At 34.1% G+C, this 22,948-nt stretch overlaps 2 pseudogenes across 1 annotated transcript; both read left to right on the top strand.

Annotated features, from left to right (window-relative positions):
• Window positions 1–931: 931 nt before the first annotated feature.
• LOC143546680 (putative cinnamyl alcohol dehydrogenase) lies at window positions 932–3,673 on the top strand (annotated as a pseudogene). The gene is made up of 5 exons (XR_013137633.1): window positions 932–1,038; window positions 1,195–1,308; window positions 1,391–1,618; window positions 2,206–2,644; window positions 3,228–3,673. The product of XR_013137633.1 is annotated as a putative cinnamyl alcohol dehydrogenase (transcript).
• Window positions 3,674–6,596: 2,923 nt separating this feature from the next.
• On the top strand, window positions 6,597–21,767 carry LOC143546689 (aspartic proteinase nepenthesin-2-like; annotated as a pseudogene).
• The last annotated feature ends 1,181 nt before the right edge of the window (window positions 21,768–22,948 follow it).

Raw genomic sequence — 22,948 nt, 5'->3', positions numbered from 1 at the left:
GTATATAACTAATAAACTTACTTTAATTACTTTTCTATTTTGTTTTGAAAATATAAATACAGGAAAGAACTTTACTTTTGTTTAAATGGTTAACTTACACAATTTCTAAACCTACTCTTAAATCTACACTATATCTAACATACTATATCTAACATATGACTAAGAACTCTCAATCGTTTGACGAGAAACAAATATATAAGCAATTTGATAAACACCCACTAACTATTTATGTTTTATATGTATAAACTGACAAGATATGGTGTGGTTCATGAAACATGCATAATCAAGTGTTATGACATTTTAAGAGAGACATTAAGACACTATACAACTTCACTATACGTTTTTTTAAAGGAAATGAAAACTAATTACCATTTTTTTAGTAATTATCTTTCATTTTCATTTCACTAAAATTTCCATCCATCAAACAAACAATTACCAAAAACATATATATTTTAAAACTTAAAATGCAGATGGTGGTCAACTATGATGGCCGACGGCTGCTATTTTATTTTCTCAATGAAACGGACCTTATCATGTTTTATGATAACATAACATATATTTATAGTTTTACTTAGTAATAGGATTTAATCTTATTCTGATAACTTTCTATACCATTTCATGCCACAAAGTTTTAATTTTTACACGTTAATGAAACCGATTAGAGGTGACGTGCCCGTACTCCAACTGGACCCCACCTGACCCTACCTGAGCAACCAATCTAGACTGTATATGATGAAAGCAAAACACCAATTTAATTTGTTTCGTTATGAGTAACTATATATGAAGGAAATTGACGTCCTCAATGTCTTCACAACCAACTACTTTAGCAGCCGTCTTTGAGTCCTCCTTTGTAACTTATATTTTATAAAGTTGTAACACACACTCACATATATAATGACACCACCTGCTTTCAGAAACTAGCAACATATTGAATTTGTTTGTTATATAAAATCAACGCATGATGGAGGGAAGAAAAGTTACCGGTTGGGCAGCCAGAGACTCATCTGGCATCCTTTCGCCTTACTCTTTCCATCTCAGGTCTATCATCTATATATGTCTATGCAATTTATACAACAAAAAAACTATGAGCAATCTTTAATTATATCCTAAAACATATTTACACGTAATATGTATATTCAACACGTTAAAGGATCATATGGGAATTATAATGACATGCTGGTTCCAATTGTGCAGGAAAACATATCCAGAAGATGTCGTGTTCAAAGTTTTGTATTGTGGTGTAGACCACACTGATCTTCATACAATCAGGAATGAAATTCACTCGACTACCTACCCTTTGGTTCCAGGGTGCGTACGGTTCCTAATTTTATTACCAAGTGTTTACTACTGTACCACCCCTTAACCGTATTATTAATTGTTTGTCTTGCAGGCATGAGGTGGTGTGAAAAGTTATTGAGGTGGGCTCGGAGGTGAAAAAATTCAGCGTAGGTGACATAATAGGGGTTGGGTGTATGGTAGGATCTTGTGGCGAATGCGCGCGTTGTAAAAGCAATAGAGAACAATATTGTAGCAACATGGTGTTCACTTATAATGGCATCTATAAAGATGGAAGTTTTACACAAGGAGGCTTCTCTTCTGTCATGGTAGTCCATCAAAAGTAAGCAATAACCATATCCCTAAAGCTATATTTCAATTATGGGCAGTGGCGGACCAAGAAATAATTTCGTAGGGGTCGGAAGAGAACCAATGTCAAAATTTTATTAGCCATCGATCGAGATTTTAACATATCTATGCATTTAAAAAAAATTTCACAGGGATCGGCCGAAACCTACACCTTTAGTGTAGGTCCGCCACTGTTTATGGGAAAGTTTTTGACTAATTGAATTTGACTTTTTAATATTTGCTGTTTGACTTTTTGTCTATATAAAAATAGCTTGATTATTTATAGTATGCTATATGCCAGCTACTATCCTCATATCAAATCTGTTGCTCCAATTTTTTTTTCTATATTAACTATCTTTTTACACATAGTACTTTTCATATTATTTTTTATTTCATTTTACAAATAACATTTTTGTATTAATTATTATTATTTTACAAATAATCTTTTTGTTTGTTGATTATTACTTTCTACAAAGAATATTTTTATGTTGATTGTTTTTATTTTTTAAATGATGTTAAGACTATTTAGTCGATATTTCGGGTCAATGTAACTATCTAATTATACAAAACTAAAATCTGCAGCTATGTAGTTAGCATACCAGAAAAGCTAGCACCAGAGCAAGCAGCACCATTACTCTGCGCAGGAGTAACGGCTTACAGTCCGTTAAAACAGTTCATTGGTTCTAAAAAGCCGATAAAAGCAGGAATCATGGGGTTGGGTGGAGTTGGTCATCTGGGTGTGTTAATAGCAAAAGCAATGGGTCACCATGTGACAGTGATCAGTTCCTCTAATAAAAAGAAAGAAGAGGCACTCACTCATTTGGGTGCAGATTGTTATTTAGTGAGCTCGGATTCAACTGAAATGAATAAATTAAGAATAGTCTTGATTATATACTAGACACTGTGCCAGTTAACCATCAGTTACAAGATTACCTTCCTCTTCTTGATGTTGAAGGAAAGATATTTCTCGTTGGTGCCGTTCCTGAGCCGCTGCAGTTCAGTGCATCCGGTTTGATTTTAGGTATGCGTCCTCGTTTCACATACAAGTAACTCATTCGATTGTTCGTAATTTTTAAGGGAGTTTATTATGCATCATAGTTATTGTTACGGGAAAATAACAAAAGTAGCTAGACATTTTGAGTTTTTGACTCAAAGATTTGCACTTGGATTTAACTTTTGCGGACACGAAGTGCTTTTCAACATTTTTTGTTGGTTGAAATCTAGCCTTTTAGCCAGCTACGCTTATTTGGCGTTGCAGAAATAGTGATTTGAATATGTCTATTTTTTTAAAGGCTAAAAGTTAATGACTATTTTGATTTTAAGAAAAATGTCTTTTTGGTGATTTTTTCTATTTATTATTTGATTTATTGTTTATCATTAAGTATGTTTGTTTGTCATTAATCTATCTGTAGTTTTAATACATGATAGTCAGTGACGTTTTATCATTTCGTTAGTTGGTTGCTTGGTATTTTCTGTATGCAAGAGATCTTATTTTCATTATTCAGCATGCTTGAAATAAAATATTTACCAATATCGTTTTTTAGTTGTTTTGAATGATTTGATAAACAAAATGAATTTAGACTGAAGTTTGTTGAAATATACAGCAAACACGTCGATAACTGGAAGTTTCATCGGAAGCATACAAGAGACACAGGAGATACTTGACTTTTGGGTGGAGAAAGGTTTGAAGACAATGATAGAAGTGGTGAAGATGGATTATGTGAACAAAGCATTTGAAAGGATGGAGAAAAATGATGTGAGGTACAGGTTTGTGTTGGATGTGGCTGGGAGCAATCTTGAGTGACAGCTATTTTCATGTTGTTTGATTTTACTAAATTCAATCAACTTTTCGTGTTTATGGAAAAGATAAATAATAATAATGAGCCAATAAAAAGAACTATAAGCTATTGTTTTCATTAATCATGCATCACATTCTAGTAAAAAGCAGAAGTTGCTAAATGGACCAAACAACCGCTGTTGTAATAAAATTTAACCTCAGTTAACATTGCGGACATTTGCAAATTCGAAAATCGTATCGAGTAAGGAAAATATGACCATATCCTTCATGAATTTCATGTTGAAAGGCTAGAATATCTTCTGAAACAGATGATATGGAAAATAAGAAGCAATTGTTAATTGCAAGTTTGCAACATAAATGTACAAAGATGCATGTATGACTTGTTGAAAAATTACTATAGAATGTTTCTTCACAACACGTCTGTGCATAAGTGAAAAATTACTGCTGAATATAAGTGCCAAACGCTTTTGAGTGTGTTTTCGGGATTCTTTTGACCTGCATTATATAAAAATGTACACAGTCTTAATACTACAATTGCAGGTATGTGAGAATTTAACAACTGGATGGATTTTCCCCTAGTTGCTACAAGTTTTTTTAAAATATATTATAGATAAAAGTACATTTCGTTATTTAATAAATGGAACAGATTGTCTGATATAATATTTCTATTTTTTTATTAAACTTGAGTTAAAAACTGATAAATGCAAAGAGAAATTTGATCACCTTAATAAGTGTACTATCTGCAAGAGAGTTGTACAAAGCATCCAACTTATCTATCTCATCAACGGATTATAGACCATTCTCCAAATATTAGCCCAACACACTTCTGTAATCCTTCATAGTATCTAAATAAAAAAGCTTAATTATTTGTTTGGACCCTGTATCATGACAACAAAAGGTTCAATTTAACTCGGTTAACATAAATAAGATCTAAAAAATAATAGAAAGAGAAATCACACGGGACTACCGTCGAGTCAAAACCGTAACAATAAAGAAAGGTAGAAAGTAATAGAACGAGAGTCATAAAATATCACCAAATAATCTTTGGATTTCACAAGAGGATTAAGGTTTACAACAGGTTTCTACTAAGTTAGAAACCTTGAAAAAAAAAACAAATTTGTTAAAAACCTATTTATCCGTGGAAAGCCCCATGAGGTTTCTAGTGAGCGTACATGCCAAATTACTAGAAACCTATGCCCATGTAAAAAAAGGGCTCCCACACTAACTACATTTTGAACAAACAAACCAAAAACTATATATACATACAATGCTTTACAATGATGATAATGAATGGCAAAGTTATTTATCAAATACAAAGTTAAAAGCGGAATTAACTTGGCAGAAAAAATAAGACCATGAGTAGTCATAAAGTCCCAACCCTGGGCGTTATGCGCCACGTGGCGCCCAGTCAGCGTTATGTTTTTTACAAAAACATGGTGTAGTCATAAAGCCCACCCCTAGACGTTATACGCCAAGTGGCGTCCAGTCACTATTAATTGTTTTTGCTTTTAAATAATAATTCAATTAAATATAAAATTATATCTATATCTTCCTTAACCCACCCACCCAAATATTATGTGCCATTCTTTTTACACCTTCAACTTACCTTAACCTAATTCTAGAGCCTCGTAAACCCTTCATCAATGTTCTATGGATCCCCCGTAATGACCCGTTCCCCAACCCTCTTCAACCCCTCATCTTTGATTTCAAGTCGTACATGTTGGAGCCATTCCGGTGAGATCCAGTCAAAATTCATGAATCCATGTTGGAAAAAGCTAATTTGAAGAATCAAGCCTTGAAAAATGAGCCACTTCTCGCGTTATATACAAAACGCTGGAAAAAAAAGAAATACCCAAAATGCCGGCGGGGGCGGTGTGCCCCCGACGTTATAGGGCAAAACGCCGGGACTTTTCATGGTCTAATAATAAATCAATAATATTAATAACAATAATAATTAATGTATGTGTTAAAAGATGATTTATTTTCTTGGCCCCTCTATTTTTTATGATAAAAGTTAACAGGGTTTAGGGTCGGACACAAAGTGAAAGGAAACGTAGACGCTACTGGGTCAAATTTTCAAACTAGGGTAACAACCTTTATCCGTCCTTTCACAACAAGAACACAAAGAGTACTTTATTCTTGAATTTATAAATTTGGATGGCCGATTTTTACAGACGATCCACTTGTTTTTAAAAAGGGATCACTTGACTAGGTAATATGGATTCGTGTGTGTATATAAAAAAGTGGCAAGATGGATTGGTTGGGTGTTGAGTCATAATTAATGAGTTTAAGTCAGGATGTATATGAGTCAGGATGAGTCATTTAAAAAAAATAGGATGGGTTAAAGTCAGTACGGGTTAACTAAACTTCTTTTTCGAATAGTGGTTAATTATGCATTATAAAAACGCGTATTGACGCCCGTTTAAGGGTCACGTGCACATCTACGTCCGGTTACGCCTTACGCGCGTATTGGCGCATGCACATGTTTCACGCGTATCGACTCCTCGTTAAACATTTTTCAACCCATTTTTATCTTGAACCCACTTGGCCATTCCAACTTTTTTTCATTCTTTTAGTTTGACCCAACCCATTCTAATTAAACCTTAAAATACTCATGAAGTTTTTCATGACCCAAATGGTTTACATTTACCTAGCCTATTAATATATATACAAAACAATTAGGGTTTGTACGCTTTCATCCTCAGCCATTGTATTTGCACTTTAGACGAAGAAAGGTTTGTTGTCTTGGCAATCGATTAGGATTATTAGGTTACATATGTATGTATATATGCTTTGATTCTTGTTTGTATTTGTATAGCTTATCCTTATAAATCAACAAGTTTTATAGTTTATCTCATAATCTCTGTATGTATTTTTGTGGCCTAAATCATAGTTGTCATCATATAAATAAATTTCCTTCCTCCAGATTTCTAAACCCATGATTTATTTTTTTAAATACAGGGGCGATTGATTGTCACAATGCCGTCGTCATCCGACGCTGATGACATGTTGGTTTTTGAGGACTGGATGAAAGAACACAACAAAACGTATATCAATGATGAGAAGGCAGGCAAGGCGATTCAAAACGTTTCAACAAACTCTCCGTAAAATAGAGAAAAACAATTCTTCACTTCCAATACCTCCTTTTTGGCTGGGGCTCACCGCATTTAGTGCCATGACTGATGAGGAGTTCAGAAGCGAGTTCTTTGTACCCGAGAGTTACTTTAGTAGTAGTGACGACGACAACGATGAGGAGCTTGAGCGTCGAGCTAATCTTTGCAAATTCTGTAAGTTATAATTATCATTCAACCCATATATATGATTCGATCATTATAGACATGTGAATAATAAATGTTAGATGACGATAAAACACATGATACCAAAGAAGATGTTACACCGCCTCCTCCGGTTACTGTCAAACGCCAAACAAGAGGTTGTCCCATTATTATTATTATTATTATTATTATTATTATTATTATTATTATTATTATTATTATCGTCATAATAATAATTATCATCGTCATCGTCATCCTTCTTCTTCTTCTTCTTCAAGCCAGATGATATCTTTGATAATAATAATTACAAGATTCAGTGATAATATTTGTACTATTTCTTTGTAAATAATAAATGTTAGGTGATGAAAAAGACACCAACGTGGATGTTACACTGTCTATGGAGCCGAAACCAAAAAACCCAAAAATCTAAAAATCATTGTTCAAGTAAGTTCTGTTCTCTCCTATGCATGTGACTGACTATGTGTATATATGGTGTACATCTAGTCTTTATGGCTCGGTTGTGCGCCTAAGTTTTGTTGTTTGGAAGTTGTCTGTATGCAAGTGAAACCGAAAACAAGACATGAAGAAATGAACTGAAAAAAACATTGTTTTGTGTTTGCAAATACATGTTTTCACCAAAGTAGCACATCACATCTTGATTGCACTATTTTAACCCCAAAAAACGCTCAGCATTTTAACCAAAATCTGTGCAGAATTTGGCTCATAACAATGCATAATTTTTACCCATAGCAGTTGCTTTCGATCCTCTTAATATACACACACGCATATCATGTTCCTTTTGTCTTAATTAGGAATGGTAAGCATTAAAAACAAAAAAATAAACCGTTGCTTTAGTTGAGAAGTTTAATCATGGTTTACTCATATAATTCTATCTGCTTAATGATGTGAAATGCAGAAAGCTTTCTCTTGGAAGGGGCAACTTCGCTTCAACAGCTTTCCGTAATGTTATCATCAGCAGTCTTTTGTTTTTTTTATTAAACTTGGTTGCAAAACTTTGATTATCATGTGTAGTATTTGACTATAGGATAGAATTCAATTGTGTATGAAGCCGTAAGTTAAATGATTCTGTTGTCTCATGGGTCGAGGTTTTTGCTTAATTTCTTTCTTTTCAGTTGTAGTGCTCTACTTACTTGACCATTTAACGACACTGACATTTTAAGAAGCATAATAAATTCGAGAAACACAAATATGTAGGCCCTGTTTGTACATGCCAACCTGTTCAGGAAGGCTTCCTTCCAGCCCAAGCTTTCTAATAGCTTGAAAAGCATAGCAACTGGCAAAAGAGCAAATGCTTTCGACTCGTTTAACAAAGATCACCAACTTTTGAAAATGCATTTGACGTATAAAAACTTGCTTTCAAGAATTATGCCAACATAAGCATGGGCCACATGCATGCTCTTTTGTGGTCCGGAAATAAGAATTGCTCAGTTAGTGTCTAGAGAACGTAACAAGCTTGTATGTAAACTTGAAATGGTCATTGGTTATGAGCTGCTGAGGTTGAGGTGGCATTTTCATCCGTGGCACAGTTAACAATTTGAGGATGTTTGTAGCTTTAGACATATTTATACATATTCAATTTGGGTTGGGGGGTGAGGGGACATAAACTAACTACTCACACTTACTCGGATGTACATGACTCAACCAAAACTAGAGACTTTAAAGGACCATCCAGATTGATATGAATAATATTCGTCATCGTGATTTCCCTCAACGAAGTTGTACAAGTAAATAAACCCGACTAACCCAAACCGATTAACCCGAAACCCTAAGTGTTGTGGCCTGAAAAGACCTGCCAATAAAAAGATATGAATTTGTTTCTCGTTGATGGACTGATGCAAACAAGAAATTCGCAGTGCCAAGAAGCGCGCAGCTTTACCATATCCATCAAACCCCTATCAACTCTTCTCTCTCTCTCTCTTACACGTAAAATCTTAGAGAGACATTCAACCATCAAACCCATCTCCAGTGATCGCAATTATGTCTTGGATCACCGCCTCAGAGATTTGCGCTTATTGTTGACATTGGGAATACTGTTACATATATATATATGCTACATGTCAACATTGTGGCAACCATCAGGTATTAACTAGTATTACAAATCATTTGCTTTATATGTTGTTAAGCGCTAGTTGGCCTGTGATTAATAGGGATTATTACCAGTAACTGTTTTCCTTTCTGTAACATGACATTCAACTGTTATTACCGAAGTTTGATCCGGACTCATCCAGCACCCACACACCTGTAAAATGCAACAATGATTACTCCTGTGATGACAACAGGGATCAATGCATACATGAACGACAGTAAAGCTGAAATGAGTTCCAGCAGTGGTGAAGACATCATATCTTTTGGCAACCAAAGCGACCTGCCACCTCAGCATGCAGTTTTCGGGAGTGAAAACAAAGAAACTGGTGATCTTTACACTCAGCATGCTGATGGAATAATGGGTTTGGGTCGTGGTGTAGTTGACCAACTTGTTGAGCGAGGAGTTGATTTTTTTGTAGTAATAGGTGGTTTAGAGAGACCCTTTATATTTTTAGGTGGTTTACCAACTTTTTTGTAAAAATGGATAACTCGCAAGGGGGGCCTGCGAGTTTTAACAACTAGCTATAAACTCGCAAGGGGGGGTAGCGACTTTTAACATAATCTGACACATTTTTTATCTTGCAAGGGTGGGTAGCGATATATAAACACATCAAATCTCTGCCAATGTTTTACGTACTATTCTCTCTCTGCATATTATGAATATCTCTCTCTGCATATTAAGAATAAGAATCTATACACTTTCAAATTGATTCCTTACCTATACTTTATATCAAATCATATACTAATATCCCCTTACATGTTTTGGATGAAAATTCTTGGTCAAACAAAAAGAAAAAGAAGTCACGTGAATTCATAGTTTGGAAGAGCTTACCAACAAATATATAAACTCAACTTCACATATAAAAATCTAAATCTTGTTTTGAAGAGAGAAACTCAATCTTACATTCAAAAATGTTTGTTGTTTTGAATGTGGGGTACTTTTAAAAATCTAAAACTTGTTTTAAAACTAGTATTACAAAAATGAGTTTGAGGGTAGATCCGGGTCCACTAGAAAATGATATTTTATTTGTTACTAATGAACACCGAGCTTATTCTTTGTTTACAGGATACTTGAAGGAAAATAGTGTATTGAATGTTAGGCGAGGCGATCAAAAATTTTGGGAGTCTCTTAGAGATAAAGCAATCCCACCAAGTGTTATGACATATCTTTTATTAAAGTTTTCTAACATATCGGTGACATGCAGGCTGATGGGTTAAATCAAATCTATCAAATGGCTGGAAATCTAATTGGATCTTTTCCAGCTCAATGTTCTCAACAATTCGAGCCAATACGTAACATGGCGAATGATTGTTTGGAAGTTGTTAATCAAGAGCACCATTTATCTTATCAATCAACACATTTGACAAGAAGTGATGTTAACATGGGAAACACTCATGTTCCTCAAAGAGTCCGTAATCGGGAAAGAACAAGAGGTGGTAGACGGGGTGGTAGACGAGGTGGTAGGACCGTCCTCTCAACCGGTGAAGATGAGGGTCAATCTAGTATTCAAGGGGATGGTACCAATTTCCAACATTATGATAACTCGGGTTTTCAACAACATGGTGCCTTAAGTTTCCCATGTGTGGGTTAATCTAGTTTCGAAGCCACCCATGCACAATACGCAGACACCTTAAATTTGAGTTTTATGGGTTCAAACATTAATTCACAAGAATGTTATATTCCCGACATGTCTTCGGCACTGCCTCAATTCCAAAGGCAGCCACAAACGTTACCTTTTATAAACCCTCGTATTCAAGAAGAATATGAAAATATGGGTCAATTTCTTAATCTATCACCATTTATGAACAATGACCATCACATCGACACTAACGGGAATGAAAGTGAAGATTAAACCAGGGAAAGTAACTAGACTATGTAAACTTTGACGGGAATGAAAGGGAATGAAAGTGAAGATCTATTATGACCTATGCCATTACATAAACCACATCTACGAATGATATCTTCGTCAGGATGATGAGCATCCATCTCATTTTGTATTCTACGTTGACGTCTTCTACCCACACTCGTTATAAACTTTGACGAATCTCCTATCATTCTCCAACCCGGGTCTGTCCAGTAATCTTGGTGATTAATTGGGTTAAAGTGACTATTATATTGTTCTCTATACGTAGCAGTCGTGTGCACCCTACTCACGATGTCATGTGGATCTTCTCCTCTAAGATGGCATACCGCAATGGCATGTGAACATGGAAATCTCAATGTTTTCCATTTGCCGCATGTGCATTTTCTATTCTTGTACTGAATTGTATAGTCATTGTAACATCTCGGATTTTTCAAACCCGTATTCGTTAACATTTAACCCGACTCGGAAATATTTTAGTTCCTTAATATTAATCAAAATCAAATATTTATAAGTAAATAAGTTTCTAATATTCATTTTATACCCTTAAAGTTCTTAAATTTATTTATTCTTGGTTTAGACTTTAAAATAGTCAATAATTGAACATTTCAGAAAGTTTAGGGACCATTATTGTCAAAAAAATCAAAGTTCCTTCCTTGTCTAGCCGGAGCACCGCGCGGGGAGACTCTCCACCCCTGTCGCGCACCGCCTCCACACCACTGGTCAGATCGTTTAACTTTATTTCGTTTCCTAACTCGTTTAAGGCATAAAATCGTTTTTTTTAGGCATGTTTGAGTGAATTAAGGTCCGAGTAAACATCATGTAACTAAAATACAAGTGCTAATTCGTTTCTTACCGCCCAAGACCAGATCTTTATGTATAAATCGCTGATTATTTCCTTAAAACGTGTTTTACTTGCTTAAACGGGCCAAAAAGCCCATAATTAGTTCGTGTTATGTATTCTTATATAAACAAGCCCCATTCATCTGCTGTAAACTTTATTCTAACCCTAAATAACATCCCATAGCCGTCACCTACCTCTGTTCATCCTCCAACCCTTTGGTTTTTGCATCTTCGTTAAAGATTCAAGACTTGTTCGTTGACCTTGCTTGCTTTAGGATCTTTGACTTTCGTTTCTCGTCAATCCTTTCACTTTCCGGGTAAGTTGTAAACTGTAGAATTGTTCATACACACTCCTTAGTCAATAGCCTTCAATCAATTTCTGAGATTGAAGGTTATTGACTGGTCAATTGCTTTAAAAACCCGATCAAGGGTAAAACAGTCAACAAGTTTGACTTTTCGTTTTCTCATGCTTCTGGTCGGATTCAACGTTCAGTCCAGAAGACTTTTCTTCTCATAATTAAAATTTAAGGGTTCTGACCAAAACCCGACTCCCGACTCGAAGTTCGGATTCTGGTCAGACTCGACTCGTTTAAACATTAAAATCAACATAACTAGAGTTCTACCCATCCTTTTGGATTGATTCCAGCGGCATTAAGTTCGTTTTTACTTATAGTTTCATATCACAAAGTTTCAGATTCTGATAATTAATCTCATTGGACGCGTATTGGACGACTCGCTTAAATCATTAGTTCGTTGTCGAATTATTAATCACTTGCCTTTCGTCTAAGGTGAGTACCATATTCCCCTATTTTACTTGTTTTCCATGTTTTGGGGACATGTGCGTAAATATATTTCTCATTATATACTTATACTTAAAACTGCAACTTTGTCTTATGTGTTAACAACTTATACCTTACTTGTTTATGTGCTTATTTGCTTTGTATGCTTTCGCATTCGGAGAGGTCCAACATAATCTCAGTCTAGTATGATCATACGCCAGTCGTTATAGCTTTGTGCTTCTCGACATCTCAGTTATACTTGCTTGTTTGGTTAATTTGTTATACTCATATGACTTGTTGCAAATACTTATTTTCTATATGAACATTTAAACTGGTGTGTTGCTCACTCAACCTTGTGTTGACAAAACCATTCTATTTTTAACGCATATGCAGGTTATCGTTGATATTCAAGCTGGTTTGGAAGAAAAACTTAGGATTGCACGCTAGAGAGAATAAACAAGATTATAGACTTTGATATATTTGTATTGTTTTATTTATTTGATATATGGATTTTGTATTTGATGTTTTTAATTATTTAATTAACTTAATAGATATTGTCACATTTAATATTGCATTATAATAACCTTTAAAAAGATGTGAGCAATCAGTTCGCCCCGGCATTTCCGCCGTAGGTTGGGGTGTGACAGATTGGTATCAGAGCCGAAGGTTTAAGATAGGTCGTTAGAAATTGCCTTAGACACATGTTTAGAAACACTATACGTGCCTATCTGTTTACCTTTATGTGTTCAAATTAAATTGTTTACAACTTTCTTAGATAATTATTATTTACTATCTATTGTACTATTATGCACACACACACAAACTCCGAGGCTATGCCTCAACATTCAAAGAAAACTTTTCAAAAAGTAGATTGCTTTTATTTTCGGGAAATTCCTTAAGAATTCTCACCTGTTGTTTTTACTCGCATACCTTAAGGCTAGGTTATGTGGCATGTCCCTATGATGAATGAAAGGGGAAGAGAAACTGTGAGTTGGGCACTGACAAAACGGTTCCAAGAACCAAAGTTAAGACGCTATTCCTCACATGTGTGATAACCTGACCACAGTACTCAACCCTATGGACCCGAGCGAGACCCATAAATGCCATATAACCGACACCTTATGCTGATTTTTAAACCGAATTCATGGTGGTTCGTGGCTAAACTCGGTTTTTCCGATTATTGTGTTCCATTATTTAAATGGTTAGTTGGGTGAAAAATCCATGGAACCCATGGGCACTCCTACTATCCATTTCTCAACTTGTTTTCGTGTTTTTGTTAGAGTATTCAAAGTGGTGGTTCACAAGATACTCCGACTACCCATATTTATTTCGATACTTCGTTATTTAGTTTGGTCGGTTAAACACCATGTAACGCTCATTGGGCCTACAAACTTCATTGCATTGTTAATTCATTAATTAGTTGGGACAATCAAATTGCCATGTAACGCTCATGGGCTGTCCAACTCAGCTGTTTTTCGTTAGTTCGTTGGGCCATTCAAATTGCCATGGAAAGCTCATGGGAGGCCAACATCCACAATTTATATTTCGTTAGTTTATTGTAGACTAAATCAAATCTAAATTTTAAACTGACTTAATTCCTTATGTAGTCATCACACATTAATCTTATTGACTACATCATTTAATAAATATTTACGTAATGTACCCCACTCATCTTATAAACTTTTACTTTTGATTCTCATGACGCAATTCCCTTTACTTCTCAAGGAAATGTTATTATAACTTACCTACATACTTAGACATTTTATTATCCTAATGTTTTCCTCAACTCATCCTTCATCTTATAAATCTCTATTTTTGGTTCTCGTAAAATGTCTTCCCTAGGAAATTATCGTAATCAACGCCGTTCACCTACTTCTCGTGATTGTTGTTCGACTACTAGAATCACCAAGGAGTGCTGCTGTATGCTAACAATCGACCACCCACCAATCTCGACAAAACTAAAATATGACGAACAAGAAATCTTATACTAACTCATATCCATATTATTTAAATTGCATTTTCTTATTTATATCCATATCCTTAACTATAATTTTCTAAGTACATTTAAATTCTTATCCTCAACTTTAAACTATAAATATTTTATTATCTCTTGTTTTTCTCAATATCATGATGGTTTTCACAACTTATTTTCCACTTTATAAATCTTCATTATTAAATTCAATTATTGTAAATTTTATTATTAAACTAAATTATGTATTCTCTAAATTTAATTTCTATTTCTAAAAAAAATTTCATTAATTTAACTTTTATTATTAAATTGACTTTTTGAACCTTCATCGTAAATATTTCAACTCTCTACTTTAAATTTTTGGAAAATTTTGAATCTTCACTAGTACTAATACATATACATATACGCATCCCCATTATCTCATATCAACTCATTCCCACAACTTACCCATCATTTCATTAAAATTTCATCATTGGTTCAACTCTCTAAATGATAAATTTGAATGTTTTAAATGATAAATTTGTAGTTGTTAGAATAGTAATGGTGGTTCATGCATTTCTAGCCTCACATTTATCTCAATATATTATATGCTTCACTTTAATTTAAAATTTATTATTTACTCAAATTTCCATTATTGGTGATTCAAATTACTTACTCCCTAATATTTATAACGATTTTGTGAAAAAGGAAAATCCACGAATTCCCAAAATTTAATCTAATTTATCAATTTCCTACCTTATATTTAATATAATTTTAATGGTTTAATTTGAATAGGACTATCTCGCTGAATCGGGAATATTCGCTTCCCAGTTTAATCTATTAACAATTTAATTCAAATACGTATATTTTTGCATTATAATTAGTATTTAAATTATTAATTACTAACTATTATAATATTATAGAACATCTTAAACGAATTAATCTAATCTCAAAATAACCAACTTGAAAAGCTATAAATTTATAATTAATTCCTCTTTAAATCACATAAATTCTCAACTAACTAAACTCGACACACCAAAATCTTCGTTTAAACTTATACTCTCGATCTTAAGAAATGTTATAAATTAAACCTTTGCGTAATCCATCCCCTTAATAAAATTCCTTTATCGAAGATTAATCAATTAGGATCTTGTATCTCCATCTCATTTCCTTTATTCTCGATTATCTTAAATAACACCAAAATCACCAAATCTATTTTCTTCAATTTACAAAATTTTACTTTTAAAAGCAAAAGAGGCTTTCGAAATCTTACGATTTTATTGATTCAACTAGAACATTTACTAATTATCATTTGAAATTATATTTAAAATTATCAAGACAATTGTTTTCCCTTAAAAATTTTATTTCAAAACGTTTGTTTCTTACAAAATGATGATTTTAATGTTTTATAACCCACATGATGGAACGAATTATGCGGACTATCCAACGATAAGACTAATTATGGTCCGGAACATAATTATTCAAAGTCCTCGCATGGAAATCATAATGCGTACAACTATGTGTTATGATCTAAAACTTAAGGTAGCTTGGGTAACAGTATGAATGATGAGATGATAAGGACATGGTGGATACGCCGCTGGTACATCCTATATATAAGTGCCCTTATCGGATTGCCATTTGAAGCGTTGCTTCGGTTATTGGAACTTCTATATTATGATATTTCTTTAAAAAGTTTAAATTGTTTTCAAAACGATAAAAATTTTTTTGTTTTCCTTAATTTCGGGACGAAATTCCATAAAGAAGGGGAGACTGTAACATCTCGGATTTTTCAAACCCGTATTCATTAACATTTAACCCAACTCGGAAATATTTTAGTTCCTTAATATTAATCAAAATCAAATATTTATAAGTAAATAAGTTTCTAATATTCATTTTATACCCTTAAAGTTCTTAAAGTTATTTATTATTGGTTTAAACTTTAAAATAGTCAATAATTGAACATTTCAGAAAGTTTAGGGACCATTATTGCCAAAAAAAACCAAAGTTCCTTCCTTGTCTAGCCGGAGCACCGCGCGGGGAGACTCTCCACCCCCGTCGCGCACCGCCTCCACACCACTAGTCAGATCGTTTAACTTTATTTCGTTTCCTAACTCGTTTAAGGCATAAAATCGTTTTTTTTAGGCATGTTTGAGTGAATTAAGGTCCGAGTAAACATCATGTAACTAAAATACAAGTGCTAATTCGTTTCTTACCGCCCAAGACCAGATCTTTATGTATAAATCGCTGATTATTTCCTTAAAACGTGCTTTACTTGCTTAAACGGGCCAAAAAGCCCATAATTAGTTCGTGTTATGTATTCTTATATAAACAAGCCCCATTCATCTACTGTAAACTTTATTCTAACCCTAAATAACATCCCATAGCCGTCACCTACCTCTGTTCATCCTCCAACCCTTCGGTTTTTGCATCTTCGTTAAAGATTCAAGACTTGTTCGTTGACTTTGCTTGCTTTAGGATATTTGACTTCCGTTTCTCGTCAATCCTTTCACTTTCCGGGTAAGTTGTAAACTGTAGAATTGTTCATACACACTCCTTAGTCAATAGCCTTCAATCAATTTCTGAGATTGAAGGTTATTGACTGGTCAATTGCTTTAAAAACCCGATCAAGGGTAAAACAGTCAACAAGTTTGACTTTTCGTTTTGTCATGCTTCTGGTCGGATTCAACGTTCAGTCCAGAAGACTTTTCTTCTCATAATTAAAATTTAAGGGTTCTGACGAAAACCCGACTCCCGACTCAAAGTTCGGATTCTGGTCAGACTCGACTCGTTTAAACATTAAAATCAACATAACTAGAGTTCTACCCATCCTTTTGGATTGATTCCAGCGGCATTAAGTTCGTTTTTACTTATAGTTTCATATCACAAAGTTTCAGATTCTGATAATTAATCTCATTGGACGCGTATTGGACGACTCGCTTAAATCATTAGTTCGTTGTCGAATTATTAATCACTTGCCTTTCGTCTAAGGTGAGTACCATATTCCCCTATTTTACTTGTTTTCCATGTTTTGGGAACATGTGCGTAAATATATTTCTCATTATATACTTATACTTAAAACTGCAACTTTGTCTTATGTGTTAACAACTTATACCTTACTTGTTTATGTGCTTATTTGCTTTGTATGCTTTCGCATTCGGAGAGGTCCAACATAATCTCAGTCTAGTATGATCATACGCCAGTCGTTATAGCTTTGTGCTTCTCGACATCTCAGTTATACTTGCTTGTTTGGTTAATTTGTTATACTCATATGACTTGTTGCAAATACTTATTTTCTATATGAACATTTAAACTGGTGTGTTGCTCACTCAACCTTGTGTTGACAAAACCATTCTATTTTTAACGCATATGCAGGTTATCGTTGATATTCAAGCTGGTTTGGAAGAAAAACTTAGGATTGCACGCTAGAGAGAATAAACAAGATTATAGACTTTGATATATTTGTATTGTTTTATTTATTTGATATATGGATTTTGTATTTGATGTTTTTAATTATTTAATTAACTTAATAGATATTGTCACATTTAATATTGCATTATAATAACCTTTAAAAAGCTGTGAGCAATCAGTTCGCCCCTGCATTTCCGCCGTATGTTGGATTTTATATATCGCTACCCACCCTTGCAAGATAAAACAATGTGTCAGATTATGTTAAAAGTCGCTACCCCCCCCCCCCCTTACGAGTTTATAGCTAGTTGTTAAAACTCGCAGGCCCCCCTTGCGAGTTATCCATTTTTACAAAAAAGTTGGTAAACCACCTAGAAATACAAAGGGTCTCTCTAAACCACCTGTTACTACAAAAAATTCCGAGGAGTTATAAGCAATTCATTTTCTTTATATTTGTTATGGTGGAATGGATGTTGGTGATGGTGCCATGGTTCCTGGTGGAATTGCTGCTCCTGATAATAAATATTGTGTATTCTCACTCGGACCCTACACGCAGGTGTGTTTTGTGTATCTATATAACCTATAGATTCAGAAGTATTGGTGCATCTCACACATTAATTTACTCTAGTATGGGGTGGCAACACCCTGTATTATATTAATATTGAGTTTACAAGAAATGTTAGTATTAGTGGCGACTAATGTTAGACAAGGGCACATGCACCAATCAGCCGGTGTCCCGATGATTGAGTGCTATGTGCCTTATGTCCAAGGCTTGATGCAAAACTAATATCGAGCCAGGGGTCTCACCGGAAGCAGCCTCTCTATCCCTATGGGATAGAGGTAAGGCTGTCTACATCTTACCCTCCTCAGACCCTACCATAGCATTGCTATTGGTGGGATATACTGAGTATGATGATGATGATGATGATGATGTTAGTATTAGTGGCGACATCATTAGCGGCGACTTTGAAATGTCGCCACTAATGCCATCTAAAATTTTGGGCGGTGCTTTTCCCCCGTCAGTCACTCTCTCCCTCATAAATCACTTACTTTTTTCTACTATCTTATTCTACTATCTCAAATTGTCAGCCCCCAAACTTAGAAACCCTCGCATCCTCACACCATCGCAGTCTCCGATTAACCACCGACGGCACACTTAGCCACCACAGCCAAACACCACCGCCGAGCACCACTTTCTTATTTCCAAACCACAATCACCGCCGACAGCTGCTTAATTACAACCACGACCACCTACCACCACTGCATCTGTCACCAAATTTTGAGAAAGTCGGGCTTTTAGGTAATAATACTTGTTACTTTTGGGAATTCTAGGTATAATACATGTTAATTTAGGGGATTTTAGATATAATACATGCTGATTTAGGGGATTTTTGATATAATACATGTTGATTTAGGGGATTTTAGGTATAATACCTGTTGATATAGGGGATTTTAGGCGTAATACATGTTAATTTAGGGGATTTTAGATATAATACCTGTTGATTTAGGGGATTTTAGATATAATACATGTTGATTTAGGGGATTTTAGGTATAATACCTGTTGATATAGGGGATTTTAGGCGTAATACATGTTAATTTAGGGGATTTTAGATATAATACATGTTGATTTAGGGGATTTTAGATATAATACCTGTTGATTTAGGGGATTTTAGGTATAATACCTGTTGATATAGGGGATTTTAGGCGTAATACATGTTAATTTAGGGGATTTTAGATATAATACCTGTTGATTTAGGGGATTTTAGATATAATACATGTTGATTTAGGGGATTTTAGGTATAATACCTGTTGATATAGGGGATTTTAGGCATAATACATGTTAATTTAGGGGATTTTAGATATAATACCTGTTGATTTAGGGGATTTTAGGTATAATACCTGTTGATATAGGGGATTTTAGGCGTAATACATGTTAATTTAGGGGATTTTAGATATAATACCTGTTGATTTAGGGGATTTTAGATATAATACATGTTGATTTAGGGGATTTTAGGTATAATACCTGTTGATATAGGGGATTTTAGGCGTAATACATGTTAATTTAGGGGATTTTAGATATAATACCTGTTGATTTAGGGGATTTTAGATATAATACCTGTTGATTTAGGGGATTTTAGGTATAATACCTGTTGATTTAGGGGATTTTAGGCGTAATACATGTTAATTTAGAGGATTTTTAGGTATAATACATGTCAATTTTGGTATAATTCATGTTAATTTTATGTTTATGTATGTATGTATATGTGTTTTCCTGTGAAACTTGTTTCTGTTGACCAGGTTCGACATTGATGTTGCTGACCCAAGGGTTCGACATTGCTTAACCAGTGGTATGCCAGTTATTGTTAAATTATTTATTTGACAATTCATGTTAATTATATGTTTATGTATTTGTGTGTATGTTTTTTTTCTGGCGAGACTTGTTTCTGTTAACCAGGTCTGACATTTTTTAAACCAACCTCTTTAACCTGAAACTCACTCTAACCTGACCCAGTTTGACCCGAACCTATCCCGACCCGAACCAAAATAACGTTTGTCGAATTGACCTGTTCCGGCACTAAGCCGTTTTGACCAGTGACCCCAACCTTCTGTCCTGACCCGTTTACCGGTATTAGTTTTAACTGATATGCGATTTTATGAAAGACTTGCAGATTACTACAAAATTAGGCTTTTTTTTATGAATTCAAATAGGTTAATTTTGATTACTAAGATGCCACTTGTTATTCTTTGGTATTAAGAATGTTATGAATCAAATGATTTGCAGATTCAGTTGGCAGATTATGATCTTCCTAATGCTCCTTTTAATATATCAGCCAGAGCAGTCATGTTAATTGTTGGATTTCTACCTGGCTCGAAGTCAAAATAATCCCACTTCTGAAGCGAATCGAGGGGGTTAGTAAATCTCTTATTTCTTTTACAAAACTTGAAACTTATCATGCTAACATAACTTATAAACTTTAATTATGATCTTTATAATTCCATGTATCTGGAACCGAATGTGATCATGATTGGCAAATTCGTAAAAGACATCACAGAGTTCTCAATTTCTGTTTCAGGGTCTCAATCCCTTTCTGTTTCAGGGTCCCAATAATCACTATTCAAAAGATATCTTCTCAAGTTTTCTCATTGATTGATGTACAAGTTATCAATAGGTAACGATTCTGTTCATGTCAAACTCGTTATCTCCTTTTCTATACCGACATTCTTGCTTTTGTGTTAAGTGTATTGATAATATGTAGTTTTGTTTTAACTTATAGTGAATACCTTATTTTGTAGGATCAAGTTAATGTTTCAAGACCCGAGACTTATAGCACATCCACAAATCTCTATATGGATTCGAAGAAGGCATCAAATGAAGGAAACAAAGTTGATACGGACGACGAGATATGGACTAGTTAGTTTATGTTTTAAATATTTGACTCAAAACAAAATGTTTGTGGTATGCTTTAATTGTTTCTTCTATGTTTGACTTAAACAAAATGTTTATATATCCATTGGTTGCGGTTTGTATTTGCACAAAATTTACATATATTTGTTTTGGTTGTAAAAAGCTGGGAATGCTAAAAGCACAAAACTGATACGTAAAAAATGAATATTAGCGACGAAATCTGAGGCAATAGCGGCGACAAAGTCGTCGCTAAAAGCCCCCCCGGAGCTGCAAACCGGATTCTGGTAACACCTTTTAGCGGCGAAAATGTCGCCGCTAATACTCCAGGTAGACCATTAGCAACGGAGATTTGGCGGCGACATAACGGCGACAAAGCCTTTAGCGGCGATTTTAGGGGTCTTTAGCGACGACTTTTGTCGCCGCTAAAAGTCAAATTTCTTGTTGCTCGAGTACTGTGTTTGATGGAAAACATGGAACAGTTTTAGACAGTGGTACAACTTATGCTTATCTGCCCAAAGCGGCTTTTAATATTACTCGTTTATGTTTTGTTAAATAAGAATCAAATATGATCACTATCTTGTGTGCAGGTTATGAAACAACTCCATGGTGTTCATCAGATCAAAGCACCCGAGCCTAGTTATAATGACATTTGCTTCTCCGGTGCTAGAAGGTATTATTTATTGTATACTAGTTTGAGGCCCGTGTATTACACGGGTAATTGATGAAAATTTTAAAAGAGAAAATTATGATTTGCCTCCATGTGCTTTAGTGGCACGCAACACGCAAAACTGGACTCGGGCCTGTAAAGTGCTCCCGCCCATAAAGCATAGGAAAACAAATTATAATTTTCTCATTTTAAAATTTAAACATTAAGAAATATACAATCAATGACGAAATTGTCATATATTGTTAATACAATTACAACTTACATTGAAATTACAGGAATTACAAAATAAACATTACATAAATACTTTACAAATAAGAACATTTCCTTGTACACTACATTTGTGTTTGTATTGGTCAGATTACCTTGTTTATCAAGAATCAAATTCTTTAGCATATGCCTACTTGTAACTCTTGACAAGGCAACATATAACCGTCCATGTAAGAACACGGGTCCTTTCAAGTAAAAAGATATATGTTGGTTATTTTTTTTATTGAATTGGATACTTTTAATAATATTATACTAACGGACTTTTAATACAAAGTATTATACTAATTGAATCGGAAGTTGAATGAGCATGATAAATTTGTTGTCACCAACCGATCTGTATTGAAATATTTCAAGTTTTTTTTTTAATTTATTACAATTAAAAGTCATATAATCAAGGAATATATGAAATAGTTGAAAGTATTACACAAGGAATGCAATTGGCATAAATATGAAAAAGACATACTAACCTGTTTGCCATAGTTGTGAAAACGTTGATTACTGTATGAGTTAGCAAAGTACCACATGATGTTCTTATAGTATATATAGTACTTGAAAATATTAGATAAAGAATGTTTTAAACTTTGAATACTAATCCCGTGTGATTAGTGATTATTTTAAGAAGTCGCGGTATTTAATTAAATTGATATATCTTTATCTCTATAATTATTTAAAACAATTAAAAAATCATGATTGTAGTTTTCAAAATAATGAAAGAATTCAGATTTACAGGAAACAACATGGTAAATGAGCTAAGCAAATTAAATAAAAAAACCGTTATTATAGCTTGATTATATTAGACCCTTGATCTCTTTCTTAAAAAAATCTACCTAAAATAATCTACTGATTTATATTTAGGAAAAACTTAAAAATCAAATCACTCACATTTATATTAGTTAAATAATGAATATTTATAATTTGATACACCCCGTGTGATTATATAATTTCATTTGGAAAGTTGTTGAAATATTA

This window comes from Bidens hawaiensis, unplaced genomic scaffold (genome assembly GCF_021521415.1).
Source record: "Bidens hawaiensis isolate Kalapana, Puna unplaced genomic scaffold, B.hawaiensis_p1.1 tig00014412_1, whole genome shotgun sequence".
NCBI classification, from domain to species: Eukaryota; Viridiplantae; Streptophyta; class Magnoliopsida; order Asterales; family Asteraceae; genus Bidens; species Bidens hawaiensis.
This window is presented reverse-complemented; position numbering and strand designations above follow the sequence as displayed.